The sequence below is a fragment of the Gymnoscopelus braueri genome, assembly GCF_963280865.1.
Source record: "Gymnoscopelus braueri genome assembly, chromosome: 1".
In the NCBI taxonomy this organism is placed as follows: domain Eukaryota; kingdom Metazoa; phylum Chordata; class Actinopteri; order Myctophiformes; family Myctophidae; genus Gymnoscopelus; species Gymnoscopelus braueri.
This window is the reverse complement of record NC_137603.1, coordinates 30,516,340-30,530,610: the sequence shown is the minus strand read 5'-3', so window position 1 is coordinate 30,530,610 and position 14,271 is coordinate 30,516,340. Positions and strand designations below refer to the sequence as shown.

Sequence of the window (14,271 nt, the reverse complement as noted above, 5' to 3'; positions counted from 1 at the left end):
TAATGACTATACAGATACTGTGTACCGATTTGTGTGATGTTTGGATAAAATCTGTAGGAGTACTGTCAAAAAAATTGTTTTGCAAAAAGCGGCCTCCTGGTGGCGCTACATAACAGGCCCATGTGAAAGAATTGTGGCAGAGGTCCTGAATTGCATCCAGGGAGTGTGTGTGCACAGTTTCACTGCGATCAAGCCAACAGTGCCGGAGATTAGCTGTCCACAGACGGACACACACACACACACGGATGGACGGACGGACGGACGGACAGGGTGCAAAACATAGTCTCGGCCATGCCTTTCGGCCTGGCGGAGACAATCAGCCTTTAGGCTCCATTTCAGACACATTTTATTGCACACACTAAGTGCCTGGTGACGTTTGGAGCTTGCACTCTTCATCAGACTGATGAAAAGCCCACTTCCCAACAGTGTGCATTGTTTTTCTTAGTTTTTACCCGCTTGCTGAAAGCTGGCGGGTCTACAGACAGGCTGGACCACTTGACACCTATGCGACACCTATTTGTCATTGGCTGTCCTGGCTGTCCTTCACTACTTTAAGCCAATGGGGACACTTTCCCGTTTAAGCCAATGCCTCTCCTCCTTTGCAGCACCCGCCTCCCCTCGCGAGAGAGAGAGAGAGAGAGAGAGAGAGAGAGAGAGAGAGAGAGAGAGAGAGAGAGAGAGAGAGAGATAGAGATATTAGCACTTCAAGCTATAGCGGATATACAAGGGGGCCTGGGGACCCCCGCAAAGCAATCACTGGGAGCCTGAGACTTCCCCATACTATGAACGGCTATGTTGCGCCAGACCGAGACAGGACGCTAATGATTGACATTAAAACCAAAGAAATGATGTTGCTCACATGTTGCAAACACAGCAGCTATTGGTGAGGGCGGCTCCAGCTAAACAACAGGCCGCTCGATGTTCGTTTGTATGGAAGAATTTCACTGTAGATGTGGACAAAAACAACGGTGGAGTGACGAGGCTAGTCGACGATTTTAGCATTGTTAGCTTGACGTCAAGCGTCATGGTTGAACTTACACCTGGTGTTTGCATTTCTCCATTTACAACTCGTACATCTACATAAACGTTCAGATTTCAAATATAAAGTGCTTATCTCATGGCTACGGGTGTTATAATTATACACGGGCCCTCATAAGTACCCGTATCTTCCGTATCGTTGAATAAACAGCATTTTGATCCGATTGGTGGCCATTGTCTCCTTTTTTCTCAACTACGCGGCTGTAGCGGTTGGGGGGTGTATGCACTCTGATACATTATAACTCTATGAGAATATGGCCGCCGATCGGAATAAAATGCTTTTTAATTAACAATACGGAAGATACGGGTACTTAGACCCACCCGAAATGACGTGTAACATCCGTGGCCATGGGGTAAGCACTTTATATTGCAAATCTGAACGTTTATGTAGATGTACAGGCTGTAAATGAACAAAGTGCAAACGCCATGTTGCAGTTCAACAAAGACGTCACGACGACATGTAGCCGTTTATTTGCAGTGGTGGAAAGTACCTAAGTACATTTACTCAAGTACTGTACTTAAGCTCACATTCGACGCGTTGTGAGCTTGTAGATCTGCTATTTTCAAATATTTAGTACTTTTGGTACTTCAAGTACATTTTGATGCCAATACTTTTGTACTTTTACTCAAGTACATTTTTAATTCTGGACTTTTACTTGTAACAGAGTATTTTTATATTGCAGTATTGGTACTTTTACTTAAGTAGAGAATTTGAGTACTTTTCCCACCACTGCTTATTTGGCCTTGCTTTCAACACTCTTTTTGAAAATAGCTGATGTATTTCACCTCAAGTGGCGAAACTGGTCGTTTCTTTTGGGCTTGTTTTCATAGACCTCGTAGCTTGTTTCTCTCACAGCACAACACCAGCACTGGATTTTATCAACACATTTACTTACATCGGCAATTTGAAAATTGCCGATCTACAAGCATGCATTGTGAGCTTGTAGATCTGCTATTTTCAAATAAATATTTTATTAAATCTATTATGATGATGATTACTTAATATGCTCAATTTTTTTTTTAATAATTAACCAGTTGAGGTACTTTTACTTAACTGGAGTATTTCCAATTATCAGTACTTTTACTTCTACTCAACTACATCTCACAGGCAAATATTGTACTTTTACTCCACTACAATTATTTGAAAACTTTAGTTACTTTATAGATATACACATACAACACTAGCACTGGATTGTATCAATACATTTACTTACATCGCCAATTAGAAAATTACCGATCTACAAGCATGCATTGTGAGCTTGTAGATCTGCTATTTTCAAATAAATATTGTATTAAATCTATTATGATGATGATTACTTATTATGCCTTTTTTTTACAACACAGATCCTCTATGGGGGTCCCTGGCACTAAATAAAGTGGACAGCTGACTGAAAGGTGTCAATGGGGGAGTGATTAGAGGAGTGGCTAGGCTGAATAAATTACCCATTGTTCACGCCCATTACCTGGAGCTGAGAGGTGCTCCGAAGTGACAATTCTTTAGAAGGGATTATCTCAGTTTGCACTATTATAGATAACCAGATTCAAATGATCACATCTTCTTCAAATATGTTCCAATTTTGAAAAATGCCAACTTGCGGCATAAAGCATTGTACCCAGTCACATATAACCCCCCATGCAAGATCTGTGTGAATTTGGAAAATATTCATACATTTAAAAAAAAAAAAAATCCCAGATTTTTCTAGCCGATCTACGAGCTCACAACGAGCTTGTAGATCGGCTATTTTCAAATATTCAATGTATTTCTATATAGGTTTAAACTTTAAAGTGCTTGGGTAGCCTATATATAGTCGTTTCTTTTGAGATTGTTTTCATAGACCTGGTTGCTTATTTCTCCCGCCAACTCTGGCAACATCGTTCAGAACAGAGGCATAATCCTCGGACGTTCATAATGCCACGGAGTTAAAAAGTATTCCAGTCTTGATGATGACGAACCTTTATGTACATGTAGACCTACTCTATAGGCCTAAAGTAAGTGACAAAGGAATTATATCCCCTCATACCTGCAACCTACAAATATATAATGGCCTGGCTGCAACAGAGAAGGCGTGCACGTGTTCTACATGTTTTAACAACACCCGGTTGCATTGGCTGGGACATTCTGCACAATGAGCCTGCCGCAAGCGGGTATATTATGACTTTGTCATTTCTTGTTTTGTAACATAAGGGTGACCCTGTTTAATTGACAGTGAAACCAACAACCTGAATTGTCCTTACACTACACACACCCTGATGACTTGATGACTTGGTGACTCTCAAGCAGGTTCAAACTAATCAATATCAATATCAAAGAGATTCATGTGAATACTCCAGTGTGTACTTTGGAATAACGTATTCATCCCCTGTTAGGTAAAGCCTTACTGTCTTTCCAGTCACATGTACTTAACTGTACCAGACTACCATGTGTGTGTACGGGATGTGAGGCTGTGAGTCATCCTCGGCCTTATGACACAGTGTTCTAACAATCTATTATAGAACCAGGACGTCATTTCATGCTGGACTAGTATTTAGTGTTATGAGTACAGCTTGTGACGATGACACAAGCTGTACTGGTGTTGTTGTCCGTTGGAAACCGTGTAACCATATTTCAACCTTTTATGTTTTGTTTTGTTTTGTTAAATGAATGCCCTGCTCGTTTTTGTTTGTTTGTTTTTTTCATGCACGCAGTGTCATTTTATAGTATTCAGAGAGCAGAGAGGATAAAGATAGAGTAAGAGAAGGAGATAAAAGAGAAAGAAACGCGGGATAGAAATAGACTAAATAAACACAAAAAAGTGTATAAATATACTGTTTATAAATACTGTATATCGTAGGAAACCTCGGTCTCCATATTCTAACTTTTTGTATGTTTTCGCAAATTAACGCCCTACTTGATCATACTACAGAGTCACACAAAAGCATCAAAAATAGCAAATCTACAAGCTCAAAGTGCAAGCTCATGAGTGCTATTTTTCGATAAATCGTGGAAATGTGTGCAAATCTTTGAATATATATATATTTTTAAAGCGAAAACATTTGACTCAAATCTTTGCTTCTGGGGGGTCCCTGGAACAACATATTTTGAGATGGGGGTCCGCGGCCAAATACATATAATTTTGGGGGTCCTTGACATGAAAAGGTTTGAGAACCATTGATTATAGCAGCATACTTTATATATATATATTTTTTTTTTAATGCTGCAAAAGACATTTGTAGAATCCTCGAAGCAAAGATTTGAGTTAAAATGTTCGCTTTAAAAATATATATATTCAAAGATTTGCAAAAGAAAATCATGATTTTTTTTTTATAGCAGATCTACAAACAGTCAAACAGAGAGACACAGGGAGGGGGTGCAGTGAGACAGAGAGGAGAGTGCAGAGAGACATGGGGGGGTGGGGTGAGACAGAGAGGGGAGGGGGTGGGGTGAGACAGAGAGGGGAGGGGGTTGGGTGCTATAAGAGTGACATAGTCAGCATGTTGTGGTTTGGGAAATGTGGGAAAAAACACTAAGAATAGAGTGAGTGGGGGATTCCATCCTGTGACTCTGCTTCTTTTAGGCCATATGAGACTAACCAACAACCAACTCACCATGTGCCTCTGAGATGTAGTGGAGCACTACTATAAAGTATTGAAAAATGGACATACTCAAGTAAAGTAAAAGTACCTAAACATTTTACTTAAGTACAGTACTTGTGTAGATGTACTTAGTTACTGTCCACGACTGCTACTTAATATGCGAGTTTGAGTCCATACTTCATACTTATTTTGTGTTATTTTTCCTTGCGCTATGTTTTGTTGTGCGATCCTGTGCTACATTGTATTGTGCCGTTTCATTGTGTTGTTGTCTTGCACTATGCGTCTCATTGAGTTGTATTTTTAAATGATTTGTTGACATGTTGTCCCTAACAAGACAAACATAGAACCTGAACGAGAGACAGATATCAAATGCTTTTTTTGATTTATGCATAAAGTGAGGTCTGTTGTTACCCTAAGCCTAAATTAAAACAATATAAATTACAACCGTTAATATCCCAGGGTTAGGGTTAGGGAAATTTTGTTAGATTTCTGAAGCGGATCTTTTAGAGCAAAATGTGTGAAGATCCTAAGCCTTTCTTTGCTACAGAGATGATTTTATTTATCTATTCAAAATCTAATGCAAACATTCCATTGAAAATGTATGATAGGAACCCATGGGGGGAGGGGTACCCTCTGCTTTGGCCTACGAAAGGACCTCATTCATTTCTGCTCGGTCGTACAACAGTGTCGCACGCCGAAAATAGCAGATATACAAGCTCAGAATGCGACGCGTTGTGAGCTTCTAGATCTGCTATTTGGGACATGCGACACTGCCCTACTACAAAGTATAAATCAGGCTTAACTCTCCATAGGGTCCGGGACGGGGACCCCCAGGAGTCTTTGAGGAGTTTCCAGGGGGTCCCCATCTAAATGAATGATAGTTAGACTTAGTAACCAAATGGACCCTTACAACAAGTGTGTAACTCCGAGAGGGTACGAATGGAACCAAATGGACCTGTGATGTACACTCTCAGAGTTATGGAAGGGTCCGTGGCCAAATACATCCCAAACTGTGCGTCCTTAAAACGTAAATGTTTGAGGACGGGGCGCGGCTGGCCTAGCGGTTAAGGCACATAACTGCCACATAAATAGGCTCTAATGCAGCGGGTCGCAGGTTGGAGTCCCAACCCTGATGACCTTTGCTGCGTGTCACTCCGCTTTCTCTGTCCATGTTTCCTGTCTCTCTATACTGTGTGTGTACTATCGATAGAGGTAGAAAAGCCCCAAAAGTATCGTCTTTTTTTTTGAGAACCAGTGCATTAGAAAAGTACAAAAAGGTCAGCAATGACCTATCAGTATCAACCATGTTCTCACTGTGTGCTTAGTCCTCTAATGAAAGATTTAACACAGCTGGCATTACAAAAGGAAAAGAGCAGTTATGTCTGCATCCCTATCCTCACACTTATTGTACTGTATTCCCATTAATAAGTCATCCACACATCCTCCTGTGTGTCTGCGCTCCCCCATCCCGCCCTTCCTTCCCTGCAGGGGGGTGTCTGACTGACACAATGTCCTGGCTGGCACTGTCTGTGAAGGCTGGATAACCACTATTATGGATACAAAGCCAGCTGGGGCCAAAGTGACAGCATGAGATCAGCTGGCATCACAATACAAACGCCTGGGCACAATGGCACCATGACAGGAGAGGGGCAGACGGGCACAATGACACCATGACAGGAGAGGTAAACAGACAGACAGGCAGGTGTATTTTTAACGCTGGCATGAAAGGTTGTAATTGGCTATTAATAGTCAATGTCATTATACACCAATGTCGTTACAATGTCGTTTCAATATTGTTACTGCAAAACAATCGCTATGTCTACTGTTCTTGTGTGTAGGAGAACCATTAACCCAGACCTGAGGCCAATTCTACAAGTACAAATGCCTTCAAAATCTTAAAGGACGACTTCACCCATTTTCAACCTATCTTCATATAATAGATCCTCACTAATGCTCATGATAAAATAGTGTCATTTCTTTCTACTCAGTCTGTGTCTCATAGGAGGGCTGTGGACACTTCAGAAACCCGTCTACCAGTGACATATGAAGACAGATTGATGTGGGTGAATGTCGTCCTTTAACAGTTTTCTGAAAAACGTATGTTGCCACACACACAAACACACACACACACACACACACACACACACACACACACACACACACACACACACACAAACAGGTACCAAACATCTACCACTCATCCCCGCTTGGCCAGAGGAGATATTGTGCTTCAGGCAGCAGTCAACCAGTAAGTGTCCTATACCCGACACCAGGGTCTAAATGTGATAGAGTAAGTAAGGAGACCACCAAAGACACAGGTACAGGTCACTTTAGTTCACAGCTTTTACATGCAGAAGCAGCCTACATGCATTGAGCAATGCCAAGGACACTGGCACAGGTCACTGGACTGCTTTTGCAGGCACACTGATGTCTAAAATATATATAAATCATTTATAACCTATAGGAGTAAGATCCTCGCGCAGAGCACCTTCAAGCACCTTAAGCGCTACGGTCAAACTGTTCTCTTGCTTGATTATTCCTTTTTTCTTAACTTGGGAAAGCAGTTTATGCTTTTTAAAGGAGTAGTTCACCCAAAAAATAGCTTTTTTTCTATCAATTACACACCCTATGAAGCCTTGAATTCATGGAGATGTTTTTGTCGCATTCCTAAGCCAATAATTTGATGACCGGCGGTCTCTCCGGTATAGGACTCAAAGAGTCTCCTTTGTGTCTCCTACCGGATACATTAGCCTCTTTCCGCCGGTAATAAAATTATTGGTTTAGGAATGTGACAAAAACAAAAAAATCTCCATGAACTCAATGCAATCCAAAGAATTCAATGCTTCATGGGGTGTGTAGAAAATAAGTCATTTTTTTGGGTGAACTACTCCTTTAAGTTAAGGAGAGCGGTACACTGATCAGTTTCCACGCTGCTTTGTTTTTGGTCTTACCAAATGAGTCAATTTAACGTGGATTTAAGCATTAAGCTCTTACCAAAACTCTTGACCAAATCTCTTTCCATGAGGCTCCGGTTACAGGGATGAGCTGAGAGCTGATGTGGGCAGTCATGTAAACTCAACAAGATTCCAAAACACATGGCTCACCACTTTGCTCTCCCGGACCAGTTTAAACATGTACAAATGTAAAAAGAAATTGAGTTCAACACAATTGGGACGCTATATAAATCTGAAAGATTAGATTTAGATATTTGTTATTTACCCCTCAATAATTGGTCCACTCCTTTTTTCTCCTCTACACCAAATCTCTTCAGCATAGATAGTAGTGGCGTCGTGCCGTAGTGACACATTGTGAGCTTGTAGATCTGCTATGTTAACAGAATGTTAACCCCAGAATAGGAATGCTAGGATTTGTATGAAGGTCAACAATAATTTAAACCCTCAGGGGCTTCAGGAATCCTCTTGTAAAGAGAGTAGTGTTTCCTTGAAAATATTCATGAATTCCTCACACTGTACGTCAGAGGTGGAAAGTAACTGAGTAAATGTATATACTTTATACTTCTACTCCACTACATTTCAGAGACAAATATTGTACTTTTGTTACTCCAGATCACTACATTATTTGACAGAGTACTTTTATTTTGGTATTTTAAGTCTATTTTGATGCCAATACTTAACTTACTACTTAACTTGAGTAAAATGTAGAAAACATGACTTTTAGTTGTAACAGCGTATTATTATATTGTGGTATTATTACTTTTACAAAGAACAAAGATGAGTAGATCTTCCACCACTGCTCATACTGCACATACGTGTACTGTGCCCAGCATGAATGGAGGTACAGTACATGCCATTGAAACCACCGTCTGGGTGGGTGTATCTATTGTTCAGCCACCAGGAAGCCATCAAAGTGCCATCCAAATGACTCAAAGTTCTTTCCCTGCGCCATGCCAGCAAGTAAATCCCCCCCCTTTTCCCTCCTTGCATTTATTATCTGACTTTTATTATCCGGTTCAACATCAAGGGTCAAAACAAGTTGACCACAGCTGCAGTCTGAGCTGTAGGACCCAGACACTCAGACTACTAATAAACTGGAGCTGGGCAGTCAGTGTACGGTACAGCGTACGGTCAATATAAAAGATGAGATTGGAAATAGCAGTGTTATTGGGAAAGAAAGACGTGGTGTTATGATGTCACTACACAGTAAAATCTTCAGTGTTAATCTAATAACTTGAACACTAGCGTCCCTATATTCTGGGGCAAACATTCACTGAAAATAGCTGATCTATAATATTAGCTAGTATTGTAGATCGCCTAATTTTGGTGAAGAGATTTGGTGTTGAGGGTATATCGTTGTTGTCGGGCATATCGTTGTTGTCGGGCAGAAACCTCTGATCTCCAATTATATTATGGGGCCCTATTTTCGCCAGTTATCCCTAAACTTCTTTGCCATTTTTTACTATTTTTAAAAGCATTTTCAAATAGTTCCGATCTACATTGACACGTTGTGAGCTTGTAGATTGGCTATTTCAACTATTTGTATTATGATGTATTATCTTGTGTCCTTGCTTACTGTAAATCGCTCTGGATTAAGAGCGTCTGCTAAATGCCTAAACTGTAAACTGTAAACTGTATTTGAAAATGTTTTTAAAAATAGTAAAAAATGGTTTAGGGATAATGGGTAAGGCACTGGTGAAAATAGGGCCCAATCTTTTGTTTTTTCGTAAAGTAATGCCCTACTTGATCATACTAACTACAGCGTCACACTAAAGTATCAAAAGTAGCAGATCTACAAGCTCAAAACACGGCGCAAAGGTGTGTAGATCTACTACCTTTGCTATATTTTTATTTGAATCCTGAAAAGTTTTGGACATATGAGGTTTCCACCCGACAGAGACGATATACTGTAGGGACTAGGGAGTAAGTGGTTTTAGCTCTGAGTGTACTGTGTACTAATGGAACCAAATGGACCTGGCTGTACGTTGTGCAAAAGCCTCTACAAAAGCTTCTTACAATGTACACACCTCAACTATTGTATAAATGTGTTGGAACAACAGTATTGCTCCATTTGTTTATTTTCTTTATTCACATATTTTAACCTACAAAGAAATTATATTTTAATGACATTGGTCTCTGAATGACTGCCTGAAAGGTGTTGAAATCAGTTTAGTGTAAGTGCTTCATGGCCTTTTAATCGCAATCATAAGCAACATTGGTTTTGATGTTTTATTGCTTTCAGGCTTATTAAGCTTTTCACTGAGGTTCTAACGCATTAAAAATAATAATATTATCACTAGATCTTGAGAATTGTAATTGTTTTTTTATGGCTCAGGTATTGCAAGTCTGTGGCAATTCCCAGCCTTGCTGTCCCTGTGGGTCAGTAGTGATGTGGTACTGTCCGCCTGCCTTTACGTAGGTCATCCATCTCCAACAAAAAGGTTAGCATCAGCATTAACATGATGCATGAGCTCAGGGCCTTAACTTCCCATATGTTGCAACTCGCAGGAAGTTGTATCACTTCCTACATGGTTACTGAAAGCTATTAGCATTGTATTATAAGGTATTCCCCTTCGCCGTATGGAAAACGTTGTCATTTTCAAACCACTGGTCCATCATTTATTTATGTATGGATGATGAGGGAGAGCCATTTCCATCCTGGAAGAAATCACCCCCTATCAAGAAAGCACTGCATGATGAGAGGGGATGAAAGTGGGTTTTATAAGAGCCAATAACACAGTAGTCATTTTACATTTGCTTTGCCCTCTTTTGCAAGAGCTGGGTGATTCCAGGAGAGGAAATAAACCCAAACCTCATATTGTCAAATAAAAACACCAAGAATCTTTCATAGTGGTTGGCTTGGCTGTATTGTTGTGAGCTTTCCCTGTCTTTCATCATACTGAGACATAAGGTGGAAAGGGTCCCTTGAATCTCTAAACAAATTCATTTAATTAATTTCCTACACTTTTTTGTCAGACTTCTTTATGAACAATGAGAAGCAACCTTACTATATACGATTTGATATGTTCTATATGACACACAATCAAGTCTTAAGTGATTCAGTGGGATGAGAATACGTGTTGAGCTGGAATGCTTATCTCAACTAAAGGCATGCATGGCACCCACTGTACCTTCAAGGTCTGAATCCAACCCTCCTGCTCACATCAGCGAACACAGGAATGCTGTCTGAACCATCCTTAGAACACCCTGGACAACAACGCTCCACACATCCCAGACTCTCCTCCCTCCTGGCTGACAAGCTGTGGGATAAACTCCCCATTGCAGTCACAACTGCAGACTCACTCGCAATATATATTCTAACTCATTTTAATTCCAATCAAAACTTCACACCTGGAACATTTCAGGGGTATAAGTATAACCCATTAAGACCTGAGGCCGATTCTCAGTGGTGGAAAGTAACTAAGTACATGTACTCAAGTACTGTAGTAACTGTACTTAAGTACAACTTTGAGGTACTTTTACTTTACTGGAGTATTTCCAATTTCCAATACTTTTACTTCTACTCCACTGCATCACAGAGGCAAATATTGTACTTTTACTCCACTACAATTATTTGAAAACTTTAGTTACTAGTTACTTTGTAGATTTGTATTATTATTACAAAACATACATTAACCACTTTAGCCTTATATATACTTCGGCTATTTAAAAAAATAAAAATGTAATGCGATAATAATCTAGTACAGTGGTTTCAAAGTGGGTTCAGGGACCCTCAGGGTTTCCTTGAGGGGGTTCTAAATGGACCCTTACAGGTATGTAACTCTGAGAGTGTACAAATGGAACCAAATGGACCCTGTATTATACTCACAGAGTTATGGGCGTCCTTAAAATTAAGAAGTTTGAGAACCGCTGATCTAGTCCCACCATGTAAAAAAAAAGATAAAACTTGTCTTTGATCCAAATCAGATTATAGGATTTCCTCTCAGGCACTATGTTTGCAGTTTACTATCAAAGACTATTGTATCCCACAGGAAGCTGTAACGTGGCTGCCAAGAAATCACAGCTGCTCTCTTTAATGTGATGTATGTGCAACATCAGGCTAAGGTGTCCTTTCAGGACAAAACCACTGCACCGCACACTGACTTCAAAGTCAAGATGTAATGCAGTGGTGGAAAGTAACTACTACATGTACTCAAGTACTGTACAGTACAGTTACTAATTATTATTACAAAACACGCATTGACCACTGCAGCAGCCCTATGCATACTTAGGCCATTTGAAAATAGCCGATCTACAAGCTCACAACACAAGCTTGTAGATCAGCTATTTTCAAAGCATTTTTATACATTTATAAACTTGTGAAATGGGACATTCTGCAAAATGAGTACTTTTACTTTCAGTACTTTAAGTAAATTTTGATGCCAATACTATTGTACTTTTACTCAAGTACATTTTGAATGCCAGACTGTTACTTGTAACAGAGAATTTCTCCATTGCAGTATTGATACTTTTACTTAAGTAAAACATTTGAGTATTTTTTCCACCACTGATGTAATGTAGCCTACGAACAGTCTAATATGGATGAGGATCAGTAAAAGTAAAAGTATAAAATACCACATTGTAGAAATAGTACTCTGTTACAAATAAAAGTATATTATATAAAGAGTATATGAGATAGGGATTAAGTGGTAAATGTAGCTATGTTTTGAACTAATCTAAGTCTGCAAAGTAACTGTCCAATTACTTAGTAAAGTAGAAGTATGAAATATTTTTAAAAAATTTAAATACTCAAGTAAAGTAAAAGTAGACTACCTCATACTTGTAGGCTACTTATAGCCTACAGCAGGGTTCTTCAACTGAGGGTCCGGGACCCCTAGGGGGTCCTCAGAGCTACTACAGGGGGTCCTCCAATTCTTTGTGTGATAGGATTCTGAGGGGAGTGAGGGGAACATTAGCCAAAAATAGCCGATCTACAAGCTCACAACGCCTCACGCTTGTAGATCTGCTATTTTTGGCAAAGAGGTTTGTTGTAGAGGGGGAAAAGCTAACCAAGTGGAACCAACAGTTTAGTATTGAGGCTTGAAGTGGCTAAATGTCTGAAAATACACATTAACATGAATTAATAGAGAAGCTAATGTGTAAAGAATAAACACAAAACATTAATTTATACAACAATGATGACAGTGCTGTCAAACAAGTGAAGCTATCTATGAAATCTATGAAAAAGTTTAATCTGCAAAACAATTGTACACAACATGTAGTGGGGGGGTCACTCCCTGCTTCATCTCTTTGTCAACTAAGGGGTCCTTGGTCTGGAAAACGTCGAAGACCCCTTTCCACCACTATACATTACTGACTTCACTTCACTCATTGACATGTTGTACAAACAGCCTGAATGAACAGTGTGTGAATCGTGGCTGTGATGATGTGGGCATTCATTCATTCATTCACCATCTTGGATACAAAGTTGCCAGCTCGTACAGTTACAGTATGGAACATGTTGCTGTTCTCACCTCTCGTCAAAGGGGGGCGCGTTTACATTTCATTCATAAACGCTACATTCGCGGAAAATAAACAAATAACCGTGTTGGTAGGCCTCTGATTTGCACCGAAAACAGTCTGTTTACAAACAGCATCATCTTACATACAGTACGTATTTATAAAGTATTTAGCCAGTTGGTCAAATATTAAATAGAAACAGTTGCCCGATCAGTTCATGGGGTATATATAAAGTACGTTCTTCAGCTGTTGCTTGGTCTTTGGAAACCCCCCGTTCTGATCTGGATATAGCATCATTATTTACGTTTCATTTCTCATGCGTTTTAATACACAATATGAATAACCCTTAGTCAGTCCTTACCATGATCAGAGAGCAAAAGTTAAATCACCGACCATCCAGCGGCAGTGAGTGGATCTTTCTTTCAGCAAAGCAGGCGGTCTTATTCTTTTCTTCAGCTGTAGTACATCATTCCCCTTACAGTAAACGCAAACACAACACTATGCTACTTTAATACACCGAGACAGTGAGTTTGATTCTAGATGTGTGTGTGTGGTTAATCCTGGCGGTCAGATCGTAGAGATTAAAGTTCCATTGATTTGGGACGATTGTCTTCACAGAAACAAACCACTCCTCTCCTCTCACACACCGCTGCTTTGTCCAGCGGTGATGTCACACTGGGGGGATGTTTAACCTGCTGTCCCCACGGCCATGCAGTCAGACCCCCGGCCAGCCCAGTGCTGGAAAAAGTAATCACATGTTTTAATTAAGTAAACGTATCAATACTGCCATGTAGAATTTTTTATGATGAATTGAGTAGGCTACACAGGACCAAGCCTTTCTTGGGTATAATCATTTTAGCAGTATTGAACTTATAGCCCAGAAACATGGCGATACTTGTTCTTGTTTTTAGAAATGTTTACATTTACAACCAGTACAGCTACATAAACGTTCAAATTTCAAATATAAAGTGCTGACCCCACGGCCACGGATGTTACAAGTTAAAGCGCATGGGTATAAGTACCCTAATCTTTCGTATTGTTCAATAAAAAGCTTTTTAATCCGATCGCCAGATATTTTCCCCAAATGTTCTCCATATGCTTTCAACTACGCGCCCCTATCGGTTGGGAGGTGTATTGCACTCTGATACATTATTAAAAAAATAAAATAAAAACAGAAAATGGCCGCCGATCCGATGAAAAAGCTTTTTATTGAACAATACGAAAGATTAGGGTACTTAGACCCATG

General features: G+C 39.9%; 1 protein-coding gene across 1 annotated transcript in view; it reads right to left on the bottom strand.

Moving 5' to 3' along the window:
• Positions 1–13,689, bottom strand: part of cd276 (CD276 molecule) — a 199,916-nt gene extending 186,227 nt beyond the window's left edge. Inside the window, exon 1 of the mRNA XM_080437751.1 lies at positions 13,387–13,689. The gene's annotated coding sequence lies outside the window, so the exon portion shown is untranslated. The remainder of the gene's footprint in view (positions 1–13,386) is intronic.
• Positions 13,690–14,271: the final 582 nt, after the last annotated feature.